The 22214-nt window shown below is 40.8% G+C and overlaps 1 protein-coding gene across 9 annotated transcripts in view; it reads left to right on the forward strand.

The window, feature by feature from the left end:
* RAB27A (RAB27A, member RAS oncogene family) overlaps positions 1 to 22214 on the forward strand; it is an 80155-nt gene that overhangs the window by 27066 nt on the left and 30875 nt on the right. For 6 of the 9 annotated variants that reach the window (XM_073303817.1, XM_073303815.1, XM_073303816.1 and 3 more), the window contains one exon: positions 7914 to 8040. The exons of 2 other annotated variants lie outside the window; for them this stretch is intronic. The gene's annotated coding sequence lies outside the window, so the exon portion shown is untranslated. Of the gene's footprint in view, positions 1 to 7913; positions 8041 to 10621; positions 10642 to 22214 lie in introns of those variants that run through there. One more of the 9 variants, XM_073303823.1, reaches the window with a different exon arrangement.

Genomic DNA, 22214 nt, shown 5'->3' on the forward strand with positions numbered 1-22214 from the left:
TACACATCCCAAAATGCCATTGTCCTCCTTGGCAACAAGGGCACACCGTTGACTCATATCCAGCTTCTCATCCACTGTAACCCCTAGGTCCTTTTCTGCAGAACTGCTGCCTATCCATTTGGTCCCTAGTCTATAGTGGTACATGGGATTCTTCCGTCCTAAGTGCAGGACTCTGCACTTGTCCTTGATGAACCTCATCAGATCTCCATGCTGACTGTTCCTGATCACTTTCCTCTCCTCTAAGTGCTTCAGAATTGATTCCTTGAGGACCTGCTCCATGACTTTTTTCAGGGACTGAGGTGAGGCTGACAGCTCCCAGGATCATCCTCCTTCCCTTTTTTAAAGCTGGGCACTACATTAGCCTTTTTCCAGTCGTCCGGGACCTCCCCCCGATAGCCATGAGTTTTCAAAGATAATGGCCAATGGCTCTTCAATCACATCCGCCAACTCCTTTAGCACTCTCGGATGCAGCGCATCCGGCCCCATGGACTTGTGCTTGTCCAGCTTTTCTAAATACTCCTGGACCACTTCTTTTTTTCACAGAGGGCTGGTCACCTCCTCCTCATGCTGTGCTGCCCAGTGCAGCAGTCTGGGAGCTGACCTTGTTCATGGAGACAGAGGCAAAGAAAGCATTGAGTAAATTAGCTTTTTCCACATCCTCTGTCACTAGGTTGCCTCCCTCATTCAGTAAGGGCCCACGCTTTCCTTGACTTTCTTCTTGTTGCTAACATACCTGAAGAAACCCTTCTTGTTACTCTTAACATCTCTTGCTAGCTGCAACTCCAGGTGTGATTTGGCCTTCCTGATTTCACTCCTGCATGCCCGAGCAATATTTTTATACTCTTCCCTGGTCATTTGTCTAATCTTCTACTTCTTGTAAGCCTCTTTTTTGTGTTTAAGATCAGCAAGGATTTCACTGTTAAGCCAAGCTAGTCGCCTGCCATATTTACTGTTCTTTCTATACATCGGGATGGTTTGTCCCTGTAACCTCAATAAGGATTCTTTTAAAATACAGCCAGCTCTCCTGGACTCCTTTTCCCCCTCATGTTATTCTCCCAGGGGATCCTGCCCATCAGTTCCCTGAGGGAGCCAGTCTGCTTTTCTGAAGTGCAGGGTCCGTGTTCTGCTGCTCTCCTTTCTTCCTTGTGTCAGGATCCTGAACTAGACCATCTCATGGTCACTGCCTGCCAGGTTCCCATCCACTTTTGCTTCCCCTACTAATTCTTCCCGGTTTGTGAGCAGCAGGTCAAGAAGAGCTCTGCCCCAAGTTGGTTTCTCCAGCACTTGCACCAGGAAATTGTCCCCTACAGTTTCCAAAAACTTCCTGGATTGTCTGTGCACTGCTGTATTGCTCTCCTAGCAGATATCAGGATGATTGAAGTCTCCCATGAGAACCAGGGCCTGCGACCTAGTAACTTCCGTTAGTTGCCGGAAGAAAGCCTCGTCCACCTCATCCCCCTGGTCCGGTGGTCTATAGCATACTCCCACCATGACATCACCCTTGTTCCTCACGCTTCTAAACTTGATCCAGAGACACTCTGGTTTTTCTGCAGTTTCATACCAGAGCTCTGAGCAGTCATACTGTTCTTTTACGTACAATGCAACTCCTCCACCTTTTCTGCCCTGCCTGTCCTTCCTGAACAGTTTGTATCCATCCATGACAGTACTCCAGTCATATGATGTGATTGGAACAACAGAGACTTTTTGGGATAACTCACAATTCCTTGACTGTGCCAGGACTTTTGTTTCAGTTCTATTCTCCACCATTTGCCTTCAAGTCGGTTTTAGCTCTATGCAACTTCATATGAAAAAAGAATTCCATAATTCTAATTGTACCTTTTTTTAGCAAAGTCCTTCTATTTTTGATAGACTTGGCTTCTGGAAAAAGAGTAGAGATGCTTGGCTGGTAGGAGAAAAGTTAGAAGTATAATCTACTACCTGGAGGGAAGGAAATGCTTTACAAACCGTTCCCTTAACTCCCCCTGCTGCTCCTTTTTCAATAAAGAAGGGAAAACATATTAATGTGTTGGAGAGGTTGAAATCCTTCTTCTTATATTGAGACCCTTCCAGACAAGTAGGTTGTACGTGCTCATTGTAAGTAACCACCATCGAGAGCAAATTGCAACGTGCCAAAGAGGTTGTTGCTTGTTCTTTCACCATCTCTTATCCTGTTCCTCTAGCCAGATTTCCAGAAGCAGTGCTTCAATAAATCCTCTAGCCTACTCTGGTCTTAAATTGTTCTCAAGTTGACTAATCATGTTGGCATTACTGAGGGAGCCGATAGTGCTCCATACCAGCTCCCCTCACAAAACCTAAAGGAGTTCCCAAGCTGAAAAAACACGTCAGTGAATGTAATAAGCATTATTAACAAATTGGTCTGTTTTATATTTAGGTAATTAGGTCACTGAATAAAATACTTTCAATGGTCTTTTGGGGAAAGGAAAACCTACTGTGATCAGGGACAAGCTGTTTCAGAAGAGGTACAGAGGAAGCATGGTCTGATCTGAGACTGGCTTAGCCACTGATTCATTGAAGGACCTTAGGCAAGTTGCTTGACATCTCTCTGTCCATTACATGTAAGGGCTTACAGCTGGCCTGCTTACCTGCCAACTTAACCCCCAGACAGTCTAATGAACACAGCTGGGCCCCAACTAAGTTGCCTGCTTGGTCACACACCCTCTTTTTTCCTCCAGTTGGCTGAAGGGATTAGCACACCTGCTCTTAAGGGCAGCAGCAGGGTGCTGGCTGCTGAAAGCATTTGGCTGTGGGCTGCATTAACTTCTGCCCCTACCATGTTGCAGTCCCACTTTTTTGCTGTGATTTTCTGCCATGCTCGAGTCTCACCACTCCCCTATTTCAGCCCTGTCCTAGCCTCATTCCTGCCTCAGACCCAGCCCGACTCCTGCCTTCCTTGACTCCAGGTAACCCGGTTCTGACCCTGGGCTCGGATTCCTGGCTCTTACTCAAGCTTGACCCTTGGCTTGGTGATTTTAGAGCCTCTGATTCTGGTTCTGACCCTCTGTGACATTCCCAAGGGTACAATCTGGATTACTGAATAGCTGAGTCCCCTTAATTCTCTAGTGTGGGGTGCCTTTTACACTGCTTTCCTGTGAACAGCCACCTTCCCGGTCCTACTCATATATAGCCACTGGCATGTAAACTCACTCCTAGCGATGTTACACGAATGCTTTCCCAGCCATTCGTGAATTTACGTACGCATATTCTTCAATCTTAGCCTTGTTCCCCAGAAATGTGCATCTTGCACTGCTCAGTATTCTCCTGTACAGTATAAGCTCATAGTAAGTCCATCATTCCAACTTTGGGTAATGATTACGCATCAGTCTTGTTATCCTACATAGAGCTTCCCAAACGCTTCAATCCAACACACTGGTTTAGATAAAACAATAAAGCAAAACAAGTTTATTAACTACAGATTTTAAGTGGTTACAAGTGATAAGGCATAAAAGTCAGAATTGGTTATAGAAGAAATAAAAACACAAGCTAATACCTAAGTGAACTTAAAAGCAAAATAACTGTCTCCCCATAAGCTGCAACAGTTCACAGACTGGATTTCCTTTCAGCCAGGTACCCCTCCCCCACTTCAGAGTCCTTCAGGTGTTCACTGATGAACAGAGAGATGGGAGGAAGAGAGGGGTGATGTGGGGGTCATGGTCTCTTATTTTTATACCCCCCTTCTCCTCCTCCTCCTCTTTCAGGATTACCCCCTGCCGGGGTGTAGAAGAACATTCCTCTGTGTACGTGAGATTTGAACCATCTCTGGGATGAAATATAAATTTTTGTTTATATCATCTCCTCCTTGGAGGATGGCTGCTTAAGCAGTTAATAGTTTCTTCACACCCGTGGTCGGTTCTTTTCCCACAAATTAGCTCTTCAGAAACAACATTCTCCAGAACCAGAACATATTTTAGTAATGTAAAGCAAAATCATGTAATTTTGCATGCAGTGTTGTCACACACGTTTTAACAGAATAATAATATCCAGAAGATTGAGTTTTCAAATCATACCTCACAAGGCATAGTTTGTACAAAATATATAACCATCTAAAAGTGGTGAACATGGGGTATAGGGTGTCACACCCTCACTTTCATTTCTCTGCTCCAGACTCCTCCTCGAGACCACTAGGCCGGACCGCCCATGTCCTCCTGGTTCCTAGAGTGCCTGGGTTTCCCCTTTGCACAATGGAGATAATGTTGCTTACCCACCTTTACAAAGCTCTTGTGGGGCTCTGTAAAGTGCTATAAAGTGTGGCTTTATATATATATATATTTTGATTTCCTGTGTCTTTTTCTTGAGGCTGGGCCTGTAGTTATGTCTAGTTCTGGTTGCGCTGCCCAAGACTTCATTAGGCTAACCATTTGTCAGACTGTTCTCTTCCTCCTGGAATTAGTGATCTCTTACTGTCTAATTCTGAATTTGTGAAATCTACTGAAGTAAATTCTGTGATGCTTTATGGAGCAGACAATAAGACTATGATTTGAACTACACTATACAAGTATATACAAGTTCTTGATGCGGCTACACCAAAGTAGTGTGAAAGACTGCAACGGGTTTGGGTCAGAAATATTTAGTTATAAAAGCTATTAAAAATCCTGAAACTATATTTATGGAGGGCAGCTTTATTCACCAGACTATTTCGATTGAAATTATGAAGCCCTTTTGTAAGGGTCTAATTTTTCCTTCCATGAAAGTCAGTGAGAGCAGGATTGGTCCATAAATTTTTACCAGTTCTTATTCTGCCATATTATTGTTTTGAAGTCAGGGGGAGTTTGACCCAATAAAATACTAAGGAATTGGACCACTGACTTCAGTGGGGCTGCTTGTGGTTACTCAAACAAGTAAAAGTTGCAGGATTATTTTCCTATCACTTATTCAGGATCTCTCTAAATAAATTAGATACTCCCAACATTTTTCAAGCAATGGTGACCAGTAACTGTCTGCAAGAAAGTGTATTTTGTATACTTATTAAATAAATTGCATCACATTGTCACAGGTCAGAATGGAGTCTTAAAGTGAACACTTAATTTTGACCAGAACCAGTTGATAAAAAACGTGAGTCCTGGTATTGTTAGGCTGCATTGAACAACATGCACAGATCAAAGAGACGGGTTAAGAAAAGGAGGAAGTCAGTTTTGTGTGTGAATGCCCAAGCAGTTACGGTTTTATAATTGTATGCATTTTTAATGTAAAATTCACCAGTAAATGAGGTATTTTGATCAATTATCTAGATTTTTTTTTTAAGAAGTGCATGTTAAATTAGATCTGTTTTTTACATCTTAGTACTTTGTATCTTGAAAATGTTGAATAAATGGAGACTAATATGCCAACAATAGTGTATTTATTTGCTCATAGCTATCCTTCCTTAATTAAAATATATATATTTTCAAATACAATTCAACGCCCAGCATAAAATAATAGATCACATCAATAACATCCTGGCACTCATGGTACTGAGCCCCTTCTGACCAGTACTGATGCCCTCAGCTATCACTGACAAGCATTTATAAATCATGGTGTACATGTGCTTTGAATATTTGGGATGTACCTATGTAAGTACTCCAAGCGTGTAAGATAATTTGATGGATTCCTCAGTAACAGAAGTAAGTGTGGTTAAAGTCTTTTCCTTTCGCTTAAATGAAGTCAGAATAATCAGACTTTATGCAGTAAATCCACCCGCAGTCCAGCGGTAGAGTTTGGGGTTGCAGTATTTGAGCAAAAGTAGCGGCATTAGTCTCTCTACTCTATTTGTGCCAGGGGTTAAAACTACTGGATCTGTGTAATTGTGGCTTCACTAGCAGCTGACCTAACCTGCCTCCATGCTGACCTATTTGGGGATGGTGGGGAAACCCTATTGCATGGCTGCTCCATCTGCAATGGACAAATACAAGGCTTAAATAAATGGTGCAGGGACCCTCTACACCATGGGATGTTTTACCCATCATGCTTTAAATAATTAAATCTGAGAACAAACTTAGAAATCTTCTAGAGTTGAGAAGTGAGAGAGGAAACCAAGAAATAGTGAGGAGAGAGCCTTGAAGTAGGAAAGGGAATGATATTAAAGGTAATCCCGCATCTATTGGAGGAGATGATGTGGTTTAAATGCCTAATCTGTTAGAGAGACTGTTGAAATCATTTCAAAATGTGAAGTGCCTGTAAGTGACTCATAGAGCTGTGCAAAACTTGGTGATTTTCAGTTCCCATGAATTTATGGGAATCTCTTCTTGGGTCTCGATCCCCTCGAGGTTCACACCCTGTTGTTTTGGCTTAATTTTCATGTTAATTTCCCACTGCTCGCAACAAAAGATGGAAGTGCTTTGCTCTGGCACCACCCTGTTACTGTTAAACTTGTCCTTCTGACTGAGTAAAGGGACAGTATAGGTGGGATTTTGGCAAACACTGTGATACTAATTTATCAAGTGACATATTGCTGCATGCATATGCACCATGATTCTAGCACTGAGCATGGAATTTATGTTTTAGATCGTTGTAGCTTTTTGCAAAATGAACAGTTATAAAATGTTCTCTCAATACAATTGAGTTGGTGGAGTTCTAAAGAAATCCATAAACTGATATTTTCTTATATATACACTATGTTTCAAGGTAAAATTTGTAACTATAATTTGAAGAAAGCTGTAAAACAAATTCTGTCTGTGCAGTGCCCTGCACAAGAGAACACTATAAAAGCATGAACCTCTGTTGCTTGAGCTAAAGGACTAAATCCACCAGCTGAAACCAGTAAAATACTTCCCCTTTGAACAGCTAGTCACATTAACCTCTTCTGGAGTAAGACTTCACTCCCATCGAGCAGGTCGCCTCTATACTATAATTGAAACAGTGCTAGACACAACTGTTAGCCAAGGTTTTTAACTTTTAAATCTGAAAACCATAGTAAATGGTGCTATAGAGCATAGCCCTCTATGCAGCCTGCAACATTATTTTGTGAGGAGGAAATGTCTGTATGTACAAGGTTATACTGTTTAGTATTGTGTGTTTTTCTATGGGAAGAAATAGAAGTAAATAATAGACAGGTCCTCCACTCTGCAAATTTTCAATACTGATTAAATGCCTCTAACTTAAAATTTAAGTGTAAAAAGTTATTTAAGAAAGTATCTATTTAATGGTTAACACCCCACTCCTGCAATAAACTCTCTGCAGGTGGATTCCTACACCTGCACAGAGGTGATTACATTGGTGCTCTGTGCAGTGCAGGGGTCTGTCTGTCCAATGCTCATTGCAGGATTGGTTAAACACTTACTAAAATTCTCTGGCATCTGGTTCTCATTCTACTGCTGTCATATGTCCTATTTAACTGAAGATTTCCCTGACTTACTTTTTTTAAAAGGAAGTTGTCTGTTTTTGTTATGGATCAGTTGTAAGGGAAGATGTGGACCCAGCATGCTTGAAGCTGATGTTGCTCATTACATTTTAGGGAGCTTTTGCTTGATGCTGGCTGATGTCCCATTTATAAACATTTTGTAAAAAAAACAAAAACAACCGCACAATAATAGGCTAGCATCCTTTTGTAGCTTGTTTTTATTTAAAAATAAATAAAATGCACTCTCTTTTTTTAACTACACACACTCAGACTTGATCCCTGGGTTAAGCAAAGGTTTGATACATTTATACTTGGTAGAGGATGGGCTAGTTAACTGGGTTGCTAGACTTGTGAAAGGAGGAAAAGAAGTCACTTGATCAGTCAGCAAGACCACATGACAAACAGCTGAAAGTAATTAGGTGGGTTGTGATGCTTGTACAGTGCTGGTTGCTCTTGTATGTTACTATATAGGCAGCATAACCTCTGAGTGCAAATAGTGATTTTAGAGTCTTTTTTCTAAATACACTTTTCTAAATTACATGTGTTTTTCCTCCCTCCCCCCATCCCCCATTGATATCAGTTGTAGATAAAAACCAACTTTTTTTGCGTGGATGTGGTGTTCAAGAGATCCAAACTGCATCAGCACTGGGAAACTTGTAATTAAAGTAGATCTGGAAAACTACAGATCTATTTCCTGTTAGCCCCAGGTATGTAAACTCCTTTTCTCTCTCAATGATTTACATACATATTTTACTGTGTTACTTTCTGGTGCTGATAAGAGTTTATCATAAATGAATCTAAATACTGTGATTTAAAAAACACAATTCTTGTACTTTGACAAGTTGATTTTAAACATTTTAATTTCATCTTTGATGTAGACTTAATCAGCAATACTAAATCCTCAAGTCCTGGAGGTGAAAGTGAAGTTAAGACTCTATAAATGCAGTATATGGTGTTATGTAGAATGTGCTGCTCTATCTTTTGTAAGTAGTTAAACAAAATGCAGCTCTTTGGTGCTGAGTAAAATGCCTTTTTGTTTTAGAATGATGTGTTTGGGGATTGTAAATGTTTGAGTCAAAAACCAACCTGACTGAAGTAAATTTAAAAGTGTTCATGGGAGCCCTAGCTAAGGTTGTCAGTGCTGCAGAGGGTTTCTCTGTAAACAGTCTTAAAAGCTTTTTAGAGGCAGGAAAGTTTATTTTACTTTTGATTCATATATGCTTTCTCTTAAAAAGTATTTCTCAGATTGCTGATATAGGATGATATTCTGCTTTACAGCTGGGTCAATCATTGGATAAATAAATACGGATTAAGTATTTCTTTGGTGAACTGTGTAGAATTTTTGGCCTATAGTCTGAGACTATAATTACCTAAACTTTTATTTAAAAATACGTGACCAAAGTATTATGCAGATAATAACTACTGACTTTTACATATAAAACAAAACTGAAACAAGACTATTTTTTTAATGATCTTGTAGTATGAATTTATTTTATGGGATAAAACTATATTTTAGCTGTATATTTAATCTAAGTACAGCAGTAATATGTAAGCTTTTTATAGCTAAACTAAATTATGGATGATAAAACAATTTACAGGAAGAAATAATCTGATTTTTTGCCCTGAACCTGCATCAAGATCCACTGGGCTAAACTTCTGTATCCGTGTAAATCAATGTATATCTATGAGATTCCATGACCACAAGTGTCTGTGCTAGGGGATCCTGATACAGGATCTTTGTGTGTGAAATAGTCTATTCAGAAAGAGACTAGCCCTCCCCTCATACCATCTCTGCTGGTAGAAGGGCATGTAGTTTATATGTGAAACATCATGAGCTGCTTCTCTTTGTGGGTTGATTTTTAAACTGTGCATCCTACAAAGTTGTGCCAGCTCTTGCACATAATTAACATGCAGGTGATCAAAAGGACAAGGATGGCCAATTGTATAACAAATGCAACTTGATTTTAAGAAGACAGTTCTAGGACTGCAAACATATATCTGTGCTGAAGGACCCATGTGGAATTTTGTACTTCAGCCCAAAGGATACTCCTCAAAGGATCCTGAAATGTTTTTTCAGGTCACATTTTCCACCTCCCCAACATATCACAGATCTGGTTTGTGTCCCCCTGCTGGTGGCAGACCAGCTTGAGAGGATCCCAACATGGAGTGCCCTGTGTGCTTTAAGCTTTCCTGGGTCTCAGCAGGCTGCAGTATTGTTTCCTCCCTTGGCCTCTCTGGCATGTTTCCTGGGCTCATCAGTCTCCTATATGCAGCTCCACTCAGTGTGAGCTGGTGAAAGTCTGAAGAATCCCCAAATAGATCAGCACCTGCCCTTTGTAACCTTCGAGGCCCTTTGTGAGGTGACATCTGAGGAGGCAAATGCAGGACGCTTTGTAGTCAGGTGACCTTCTCCCTGACAAATCAGTTTTCATGGTCCAAGCCAGTCTTTTTTTGTCTAGAGCAATAAACAATTAAATTTTCAGTAGCTGAACACTGCAGTCAACAATCCTCTCGTGTCAGTAGCTTTGGCATTTCAAATCCAACATAAAGGAAAAAGAACATAGAGAAGATACTTAGCCTCCATGTTCAGAAGGGAGTTTGCAGCTTGGTAAGACGCATACAGAGTTGATAAATTGTACAGATCCCCAGATCACTACTCCCCATTATGGCCCGTGAGCACGTTTGCATTACCATCACAGTGCTCATTGGAGCTGGGTGAAATTTTTCTTGGTGAAAAATGCAGCAACAGAGAACAGTTTCAAGAAGCAGTCATTTTTCATGAATATTGTATGCATTTTAACACACGCACGTGCACACACACAATACCCCTCTTCAAGTCTAAATGTTTTGACTACATCTTTGAAATGAAATGTTTAAATTTTTTTATTTGAAATGAATTAAGTGAGAAATTTCCTTCCAGTTTATTAAAATAAACATGAAATGCTCAAAATTAAAATGAACTCTTTCATTTGATCTGAAACAAATTTGTTTGGCAATTGCCTCCCTCCCCCAAATAAAAATCAATGAACTGAGAAACCCATTATCCGCATAATGCTCAACTCTGGGATAAAGAACTAACTGTAGTGACCTCTAAGACTGCCATCTTCATCATACCATAAATAAACTAGAAGGAATTATTCACAGAGCAGAAGGCACCATTATCATGCTCCTTTTTTGCAGGAAAATCACAAGGCTGCTCCCAAATGCCTGGTCCTTCTTAGCTTTGAAGCCAGCAGTTTCTGTTTGTCTGGTTTTGAAAAGACCTCAGTCTGCTGATTAAGCTTCAGTGCAGAGTATCTATTGTAAATGTAAGTGACTAAAAAATTAGGATCATAAATGTTTTGACTTGGATGAACCATCTATCTGGATTGGGCTTATTTCCCTTTCCTTCAGTCCCTTTCTTAATCAGTTTATTACAGTTACAAGGCTGAGCCCCAAACCTCATTAAGCAGATACATGAACAGCTTCTTTCTTTGTTGGGATTAGTATGCTGTTTTCTTATAAAGAACTATCTTGTTCAAAACAGTATTAGGTAAAATAGCCTGGAACAAAACTCCCTGTAAATGCCATTTCCCAGAGTCAGACTCATTGTAATCCTTTTCCTGCTCTGCTAGATAGACTTGCTGTTATTATTTCAGATGCCTGTTGTCCTTTTAAAAGTAATATTTCTGAATAATTTTAAAGTGTGTGTGTTAAATATCCTGTTGGGAAATCAGTAACCCATTCTAGTTATTTTTTTAAACTATTTAAAAAAAAATCTTTAATCAGACTAACTCATTTGGGGATTTGGTTATCATTCTAGCTAATTTTTTCCCACTTTCTGTTACGACTTCAAGATGGTATTGGTGAACTTGCCCATTTTCCAACATATATTCTGTTTTCATCATTCTCTGTCTGAGTTACTCAGAGCACTTTCTTTAACTCACTTGTATCACAGTTCTGCTAAAAATAAATAACTAAACCATAGGAAAATTATTCAGGATGAGATTAATGGTGTCATTAGGAAGGGAATCTAATAAACTCTAAACAATTCAGTGATCCAGTTTTCTAATCCATTAAAATGGACAACCAACAAAAGTTAAGCAAGTTTCCTCCAATTAAAAAAACTAAAATAAACTCTGGTTTAGCATTTGGTGGAAAAGCAGTCTTGGAAGAAATCCTAGAAGAATCAAGGAAAGGAGTTCAAGTCAAAAAGGAAACAGAAGTGTCTTAAGGAAAAAAAAGCTAATTCTGCAGAAAGAAACTTTGGGTCGAATTGGTGTAACACCATGTAGCAGAGTGCTGACTCCCCGGCGTGGCACCTCCTACTGGTCAGTCTGGGAATTAGCTCATCCAGCTCAGGAGCACCCTCCTCTGTCCAGTTTCTTGCCCTCAGTTACCTGCCCTATTGTCTCCACCACCTCTGGCCCCTTGTCCCTCCTGGACCCCAGTTTCCCTTACCTTGGGGTGCTGCCCCACAGCAGTGCCCCCACACTCTGGGTCTCTCCTCCCAGGGGAACCCCTATACCCACCTTGCCTCAGTGGCTACTGCCAGTCGTCATCTAGCCCCTTCTCTCAGGGGCAAACTGCAGTCTGAAATGGCCACTCATCACTGGCAATGGTTGGAATTGCTGCCTTTCTAGTCCCAGCTGCTTCCCTGCAGCTCTAGTACCTCCCCTGGCCTTTAGCAAGGCCTCAGCCTGGGGACTCTCAAGTCCAGAGTTCCTCAGCTCTGCCTGCCTTGCTCTGTCTCAGGTATCCTGCTTGCTCTCCCAGGCACCTTGGTCCTCTCTGCTCCCCAGCTGGAGCAGGAGTGTCTCTCCTGCTCTCTCAGCCTGCCCTTTTGTCCTAACCCAGCTGTGCCCTAATTGGGTACAACCACACCTGTGGCTGACTACCCAACCAGCCTCCCTTGGCTGTTTTTAACCCCTTTCTGACTGAAGGGGGGTGACTGCCCTGCTACACACCACTGACTTCATTCATCACCAAGAATGTATTTGACCTCTTTCTACATTTAAAAAAAGTGTTATAGGAATAATGCATTCTTCTCAAATAACTTGGCTCCCACTAATAAAACACGAGCCAGCTATTGACTTAAATAGGAGCAGTAGTGGGTGCTATGTGGCTGTTTTAAGAGTTGGACAAAATGAATTTGGGACTCTGGCTAGATTCTCAGCTGGTGTATATTGGTGTAATTCTGTTTCAGGCAGTGGAGCTGTGCTGATTAATATCAGTTAAGATGTTCTGTTTCACTGTTTGATGAAGTAGCTTTCGCTAAATGCTTAGGTGAGTGAAACTTTAATGCTTTGAAACTGCAGAAGTATTAACAAGCATTCTGCACTGCTAATAGATCTCAATTTTTAACAATTTTATGAAAGGTTAGATTTAAATATAGCCTGTATGTTGGTACAAATATAAAAGAGAGGGGGAGACAAGTATGTTTTATTGTCCGACATTTTCCCTGACTAGAGTCCCAGTTCCACAATTGGATCCACATGGATGGACTTTTGTGCTTTTGTAGAAGCCAGTGGTACTCTGCATGTGTGCACGGCTCTGCCTGTATCGATCGAGTACAGGACTGGGGCTTGGGTTTTAATATGTAATTCTGTGATTGCTGCCTTTAATGGTCTGTTGAAGCAGACAAACTTGATTTGTTGGAAAATGTTCTGTATACCGCTTCTCTCTTGTGATTTGTGGGCAGACATCCATATCTGAATTGCTTCTTTCATATCTATTTGCATTTTAGAACGCAAATTCCATTTCATGGGTTTTAATACCTTTTTTATAGTCATAATTTTTGTGGTAACTGTTAAGTTCAGATCACTGTATTCATTTTGATGGTTAGTTTGCATGGGATCTTCTGATTCTTATTAATGTGTGTTAGACTTTGCTGATCTTGATTGTACAGCAGTGATTGGTCTGAATTTCTCTTGAGTTGAACATTGCCGTTGAGATACTCTAATATATCTTTATGCAGTGAATCTACATTAGTTACATTAGTTTGATCACTCACTGAGTAATTAGTGCACTTGCTCTGGAAAGTGGTAGGGTGCACATGTGCACCCCCCAGACCCTTGAACTAATACACAGGACTTGTGTGTTTATAAGACAGTAGAGCACCTTTCTTGGAGGCAATGTAGATAGGTTCTAAATAAAAGATATTAATGGGAAATTCCTCTTTGGGGAGGGGCAGGAAGTCCGTCTGGCATGTAATGGTCTGAAAGTAGCAAAAGAAAAATGTCATGTAATGCCTCCATGGCCATGCAGTTTCTTCAAAATAAAGAACTCTTTATGAAAAGTAACCATCATATGACAGACAAAGCTCTGTCAGCTTACAGCTAAGAAGATGTGTGTTAACTATGGAACTAACATACCCCAAGCCTCAAAGACAATTGGTAGTGGGGAAAACCATAAGCAATATACTAGAGATTGCTTTTCCTTAATTTTTCTTTTGAGCACCACATTTCTCATCCTGCTCCCTTGAATAATACCAGCCTGAAGCTTGGAGAGCGGGGCAGGGAGGAAATATCATCACCATCATGTGCCTTTTACACCTCTGACGTTTAGGGCAGTGATGAAGCTTCTCCACTCCTGTCTGTTTCTGACAAGTCTTCCAATAGTTTCCCAGCTGTACCCTAGGTTTTTCAGCTCGGCTTTCACAACTCTTTGCCATGTTGTTTTCGGATGGCCTCGTTTTCGCTTGCCTTCAGGTGTCCATCTTATTGCTACTCTGGTGATGGAATCAGCTTCCATCAGAAGCACATGCCCGATCTATTTCCAATGCCTCCTGGAAATGATGGTCCTCTTGGCTGCACTGTGTCAATAGATGTTGGTTTGAGATTGTTCTGGGCCAAAAGATACGGAGGACTTTTCTGAGGCAGGTTCTATGGAATGAAGCAGTTAGGACATATCTTACTTTCTCATTTCCCCAGCATTCTGCACTATAAAGTAGTGTTGAAAGTACGTGCTCTGATAAATCTTGAGTTTGGTTTTGGAGTTGTATTTTGATAATTTCTAGACTGTAGTTAAGCTCCTGAAGGTGTTCCTGGCTTTACTGATTTTGTTCTGGATATCCTGGCTGATAGTGCTGCCCAACTATGTGAATGTTTCTACGTTGGTGAGAACATAATCCTCTATCCGTACTGGTGATGGTGCGGCAATATTAAAAGTCATGATATCTATCTTTATTGTAGTTGATTTTCAGTCCAATTTGCTGACTGAATGCATTAAGTTGAGTTGTTTGTTCTTGTTTATGGTGTTTGGGTATGTGATAGGAGAACATGATCATCTGCAAAGTCCAGGTATTCAAGGGATAAGAAGAGTGTCCATTTAATGCCTCTTGGCATGTCTTCTGTTGTACGCTGCATTACCCAGTTGATGGCAATGTTGAAGAGGATTGCAGACATGACCCACCCCTGACATACTCCTGTTTTGACTTCAAAACTGAGCTCATTGTGATCAACACTGCACGTGAAGTTGAAATGGACGCTTTTGATGACGTTGATTATATGGAAAGAAAATCCATATGCCCGCAGAATGCGCCATAGGCTGATTCCGTGAATGCTGTCAAAAGCCTTCTCAAAGTCTGTGAAATTTATGTAGAGTTGCCGTTGCCATTCTAATCACTGTTCTATTATGTTTCGTAGAATGAAGATCTGGTGTGTGCATCCATGCCCTTTCCGAAAACCAGCTTGCTCTTTTCTGAGAATGCTATCAACTGCCTCTGATATTCTCTGGCCTATGATCTTACACAATACTTTGCTTGGTACAGATAAAACTCTGATACCATGCCAGTTATTACAATCACTGAGAGTTCCTTTCTTTGATATCTTCACTATAGCCCCATTGATCCACTCACCTGGCACTTTTTCCCTTTCCCAGATTTACATAAATTAGAGGGGCCAGGATCGATGCTGCTAATTTAGGGTTTACCTTGAACAATTCTGCATTCAAGTTATCCTTGCCAGGAGCTTTCCCATTTTTTAAGGATTTAATGGCTTGAATAATCTCTTCCTTAGTTGGGGTGTCTGTGTTGATATCAAGATGATCTTCTGCCTTCTGGATGTTTGCTTCCTTTTTAGGTGGCTCCCTGTCCAGCACATTTCTTGTTCTTTTTTGGTTGTTAGTAGGTGGCCTTGTTTGTTCCTGACAAGAGTGTTTGGTGGTGTGTGCCGTTTACCATTGATAAGCCACGTCATTTTGTAGATGGCTCCTTGTTCACGACAAGCAGCTGTATCCTCTGCTTGTGTTGCCAGATTATCAATATAATGCCGTTTGTCCACTCTCACAAGGCGTTAGACATCCTGGTGTGCCTTGCTATACTGCTTGTGGTATTTGTCCTTTAGCTTCTGGGATTTTGTGTCTAAAACTTTTTTCTTCAGGGCTCATCTGATTTCTAAGGCGTTCCATGTGCTGGGTGTAATTCACTCCTTCCTTCTCTTCCACCTGTAGCCTACCTAGAGAGGCTTCACTGCTCTGTTTATAAATTGCTGTTACTTTGTCCCACTTCTTGCTGATCTCTTCTTCCGCATTCCCCTCCTCTTCATCAAGGTCTGTAAGTGCTTGAAACCTATTTTTTTTAACTGCAGAATGAAGGTGTTCTGTATTTCAAAGGACTTCAGCTTGTCAATATTATAACATCTATGTCCCTTATTTGGTGGACCCACACTTCTCAGTTTTAGCTTCCTGGAGACTGTCACAAGGTGGTGGTCACTGCCAACATCTACACCCCTTCTCAATTTCACATCTGTCAGTGAGTGTCACCATTTGCCTTTGATCATGATGTGGTCAATCTGGCTCTTCTCTGCCATTTGGAGAACACCATGTCAACTTGCGAATTTCACGATGTTCAGATAGGTTTCCGCCAATGACTAGGTCATTCATATTACAGAAATCAACAAGCCTTTCTCCGTTTTCATTCATGGTGCCACACCCATGTCTTCCTATTGTTCTGTCATTGGTTGTGTTGTCCTTACCGACCTTGGCATTCGGGTCTCCCATGATAGTTAGGTCATGACGTGGTACTCTCTCTCTAACTCCGCCTGTAGCGTAAGGTAGAATTTGTCCTTTACTTCTTCATCACTGTCATTTGTTGAAGCATAGCACTGAATCAGGGTGATATTATTCTGTTTCCCTTTTGGTCTGGCTCTCATAACTCTGCTGCTGCTTGATTTCCATTCAAGCAGGGAATGCTCCACTACCTTCTTCAAAAGGGTGGCAACATCGTCATGGTGTTGTCCAGAAAACAGCAAAGTTTTTCCTGAGGCGGCTGTTAATCTTCCTGATCCCGTCCATCTGCTCTCGCTGACAACCAGGGTGTCTATTGCGTCTCATCTCTGCTGTGACCTGAGCTAGCTTCCCTGTTTCGTACGTTCCAAAACCCAAGTTTGATTTTTGTCTTGGTTTTGAGCACTTCAGTCTTCGTGCCTATGGCTTCCTTTCAATTTTCACCACTGGCAGTCTTACGGGTCATTGACTCCTGAAGGCCATCACACCCAATAATGGTTAATTTCTATCACTATTTCCGTAACATATTTTGTTTTTTACAGGACAGAGTTGTTAGCCCTGTGCCTAACCCCCAACCAGGGTGTCTGTTTTGTCTGGCCCCTCCCCCACAGACCAATCCGGCCTGGTTGAACCTACCAGTAGCAAAAAGCCCCCGCCGATACAGACTCTGGGGATCGTTAGAGGACGCAAGCTGTTCAGCCACAGCAAAGCACGGACACCAGAGGGCAGCAGGGAGGAAGTATATTCAAGACAAATACTAGATAAATTCCTAATTTGCAAATTGGATAATGGAATAATCTAATAAGAGAAATTGCTGAGGCTACCTCGCTAGGTAGATTTAACAGAGAATATAATATTGAAATATGGAGTACAGGAACTGCTGTTCCAGTGTGATCAGTCCCTTTCGTTGAAGTATAGATCACATCAGAATGTAGGATCCTGCCCAGAGAGTGGTAAAATGGAAAGAACAATGAAAAGAGGTAGGTGTGAATGGGCAACTTACACAGAATAGTTCAGCCTGCCTAACCAATGCCTCCATTAATGTCCTATCAGTATCTTTTTCATGGCTCTGGAAAACTGACTATACTGGAATAGCAATTCAAATAATCTTTTTGCTAGGGGATAACCTGAAAGTTTTGACAGAGTTCACTCCTTTATTAAAGAGCGTAGCCAATGATAATTCACAGTGTGTGTGTCATACAAACTGATTTTTAAATTCTTGCACAGAAGCACGTGGACGTTCTAGTTGTGCTCCCTTTAAAAGGAGTGGAAACATATTCCTCCAGTAACAGACTGTGCTCCAAGAATGCATATGCCCTGATGTGACATCTGTTAGGATCTCTGCTTTTCTGTCACAAGCTGATAAGCCATTGAACAAAACAAATTATTGCCCACAACCTACAGACTGGCTCTTGTCCAGGGTGAAATGGTATGTCCTATTCCATAACAGATGTGTTAAAAGTTCCCAGAAAAATGTTTCTGAATTACAAATAACACTTAAACCTGGAAACATCAGGAATTCTAATTAAGTTCCAGATATATAGTACTAGCAAGAACCTGCCCAGCTGTGGCTGAAAATACATCTCCAAGGTACTGGCTGTCACAGTCCCTGCCTGCGTAAGATGGGTGAACCAATTTCCAAACACTAAGTACACACCTTTCAAGTGACAGACCCCTGCCTTCACTTCTTTTTGGGGTGGGCCCCACAGTCCATCTGCTCTTGACTGTGTCTCTGAGTTGCATGCCACACCTTCCTCCCAGTTGCTAACCATGATACCTAAAAGGTCCAGTGGGAACCTGTGGATAGTAATACTTCACAAGGACAGAGAAACATTATATTCAGAATAACATATGGCTTATTTGCCAAAAGGTTCCTAGCACTCAGAAAAATGGATTTAAAACAGACTTAAATGCATACTGTCTTATGTATATTTGGCATTCCCCTCAAACCCCTCAGAAGAAGTACTGTGCTTTCATTCTTTTGGGGACCAAGTTACAGCCTGTTTGCGGCACACTCTGATTCTCAGTTGGTCTGGGTGTCAGACTATGGCCACTCTTTATGTTCTTCAGTCTAGCCCAGTATCCTGTCTTCCAACAGTGCCCAATGCCAGGTGCTTCAGAGGGAATGAACAGAACAGTTAATCACCAAGTGATCCATCCCGTGTCATCCATTCCCAGCTTCTGGCAAACAGAAGTTAGGGATACTTCAGAGCATGGTTTTGCATCCCTGTCCATCCTGGCTAATGACCATTGATGGACCTGTCGGCTATGAACTTTTCTAGTACTTTTTTGAACGCTGTGATAATCTTGGCCTTCACAACATCCTCTGGCAAAGAGTTCCACAGGTTGACAGTGCATTGTGTGAAGAAATACTTCCTGTTTGTTTGGTTTTTAAATCTGCTGCCTATTAATTTGGTGACCCCTAATTCTTGTGTTATGAGAAGGCGTAAATAACACTTCCTTATTTACTTTCTCTACACCAGTCATGATTTTATAGACCTCTATCATATCCCCCCTTAGTCATCTCTTTTGCAACCTGTAAAGTCCAAATCTTATTAATCTCTCCTCATATTGAAGCTGTTCCATGCCCCTAATAATTTTTGTTGCCCATCTCTGTACCTTTTCCAATTACAGTATATCTCTTTTGAGATGGGGTGACTGGATCTACCTGCAGTATTCAAGATGTGGGTGTACCATGGCTTTATATGGAGGCAATATGATATTTTCTGTTTTCTTATCAATCCTTTCCTTAACGATTCCCAACATTCTTTTAGCTTTTTTGACTGCCACTACACATTGAGTGGCTGTTTTTAGAAAGCTATCCACGATTTCAAGATCTTTCTTGAGTAGTAACAGCTAACTTAGACCCTATCATTTTATATGTATAGTTGGGATTATGTTTTCCAATGTGCATTGAATTTCATCTGCCATTCTGTTGCCCAGTCACCCAGTTTTGTGAGATCCCTTTGTAACTCTTCACAGTCTACTTTAGACTTAACTGTCTTGAGTAATTTTGTATCATCTGCAAATTTTGCCACCTCACTGTTTACCCCTTTTTTTCAGATAATTTACAAATATGTTGAACAGTACTGGTCCCAGTACAGACCATTGGAGGACACCACTATTTACCTCTCTCCATTATGAAAACTGACCATTTATTCCTACTCTTTGTTTCCTATATTTTAACCAGTTACTGTTCCAGGAGGGGACCTTCCCTCTTATCCCATGACAGCTTACTTTGCTTAAGAGGGTTTGGTGAGGGACCTTGTCAAAGGCTTTCTGAAAATCTAAAGTATCACTATATCCACTGGATCACACTTGTCCATATGCTTGTTGACCCCCCTCAAAGAATTGGTAGAGGCATGATTTCCCTTTACAAAAAACATTGACTCTTCCCCAACAAACTGCGTTCATCTCAGTGTCTGATAATTCAGTTCTTTGCTATAATTTCAACCAATTTGCCTGCTACTGAAGTTAGGCTTACTGTCTTGTAATTGCCGGGATCGCCTCTGGAGCATTTTTAAAAAATTGGCGTCCCATTAGCTGTCCTCCAGTCATTTGGCACACAAACTGATTTATACGATAGGTTACATACCACAATTAGTAGTTCTGCAATTTCACATTTGAGTTCATTCACAACTCTTGTGTGAATACCATTTGGTCCTGGTGACTTATTGCTGTTTAATTTATCAATTTATTCCAAAACCTCCTCTAATGACACTTCATTCTGTGACAGTTCCTCAGATTTGTCACCTAAAAAGAATGAATCAGGTTTGGGAATCTCCCTCATATGCTCAGCCATGAAGAGGAGTTCAAAGAATTCATTTAGTTTCTCGGCAATGGCCTTATCTTTCTTGAGTGCTCCTTTAGTGCTTCCTTGAATGCTTCTTTCATCCTTTCACTCCCTGAGCAGTCTCTTTCAACTCACTCAAACTCCTTTCCTTGGCCTGGGGTCCTGTAATGCTTTAATATCCTCCTTTGATCCTAGGCTTAGCACTGGCAAGAGCAAACCACTCTAACATGAATGGGGGGGGTGTTTCCCATAATCAGCTTCCCCATTATTCCCTCAAAGACTCATCTGTGTGATTGTTTTTGTCTCTTTTGCCTGGTTTCTCTAACAACCCCTTTTGATTTAATTCCATAGCAAGTAACACATTATAAGCAAACCTAAAAAGGCATGCGCAGTAGTCCTAAAAATAATACAAAGATATTTTCCAATTTGTCACAATGGCCATTGATTGCATGCTCAATTAAGTCAATAAACTGGGTGTTGTGTTAATAATCTTTTGCTCTGAGATTTATCAAACACAGGAGACTTTTACCTGCTGACAAAACTGACTCAGCTCAACTCATACCCCCAAAGGCTTAGGAGGACTCCCAATTAGCTGGTTTTGTTTTTTTATTTGTTTGTGTATCAGATGAAACTGACATAGAATAAACAAAACTAGAACGGATAAAGCAAAATCAGATATGAAAATGCAGTATGAAAAACCTTACATTAAAACATCTTTCGTACCAAAAATAAGAGAGCTGGTGGGGGGCATTTCAATATCAAGTAGAAGCAGCTCCATGCTAGCAAATAACAGCAGCTAACAAGAAGAAAGTGTTTTGGGGTTTTTTTTGTATATTCCAACCTAAAAACCACCCTCCAACCACTAAGGAACAGATTCTTATGCTGCTGAAAAGATAGGCAACTCCATCAAAAATGTAAGGAAAATAATCTGATCAAATCAAATTCTGAAAAATGCCCCCATCCTCCCCAACTCTTTTGCATGTTAGCCCTTTGTTCTGGTCACAGTTATTTCAGATACATCAGACAGTTTTATGTTGTAGTCACATTCTGTATTATAATTCATGGTATCTGTGTGGACTAAATAAATTATGTGGAGAACTTGCTGGAGTGACCTGCTAGGTATCTAAGAGACTGATGCCTAATCTGCCCCTTGGACACCTGATATACTAATGGCCATAGTCACTGTTGTCATTGGCTCTGCCAGATCTCTTCTAATACAGCATGTACATTGTATCCCTGCTGAGCTTGGCTATGTGACTGTTTTGAGCCAGATTATCTGTATTCCATATAAATCAGTCTCCCAAAAATCAGAGTACAAGACAGCTGAGAGCTTTCCTATCCAAAGGAAGAAAAGATTTTTTTTGTTTGTTTTTTAAACAGGAACTGTGGAATAAGTTTAGTTACTCTTTAGAAGCGGTCAGACTGCAACTCTTAGAACTTGTCAAAATTCTGTCTAAATTGTTTGACAAAAATTGAGTTTTTAACTGAACAGTTTTTGTGTGGTGAAGAGTGTTTTCTATGAAAAATTAAATTTTTGAAATACAAAATATGTAATGCCCAAGAACCAAAATGTGTTCAGTTTTTCAGCTGAAAACAAATTTCCCATGATGCACTATGTCCACACAACTGCCATAGTGCATCACCTCCCCCTGTCGAGAGAGGAGCCTGCAGCGCATCAAGGGATATGCAGTCAGCCTGGCCTAGTGAGAATGGAGAGCATGAGAAACCTGAACAGCTTCTCCCATGAAGCATCCTAGGGGCATTTCGGATCTAACTATTTGGGATTTGGCTGAGATGAAATATTGAAAGTTGAAAAAACTTTTGTAGGGGAAAAACATTTCCCAACCAGCTTTAGTGACTGGATTATGTCCAAAATGGATGATCATGGCTATATTGTGTAAGTAAAGGGTCAGAAGATGTCTAGTACTCTCCTACTCAACAGACTAGCCATTTTAAAGTACTTGGTAGGGGTTTCTAAATGTTCCAACAAACTTGCTTGATTTCTTAAAAAGAAGTTCCCAGTAGCCACAGAAGTAAACTCAAGCAGATGATCCCAAGGCTGTTTACAGATAGCACACTCCAAGGAGATTAAACAAATAAGCC

Source organism: Lepidochelys kempii, chromosome 10 (assembly GCF_965140265.1).
Source record: "Lepidochelys kempii isolate rLepKem1 chromosome 10, rLepKem1.hap2, whole genome shotgun sequence".
Taxonomy (NCBI): Eukaryota; Metazoa; Chordata; order Testudines; family Cheloniidae; genus Lepidochelys; species Lepidochelys kempii.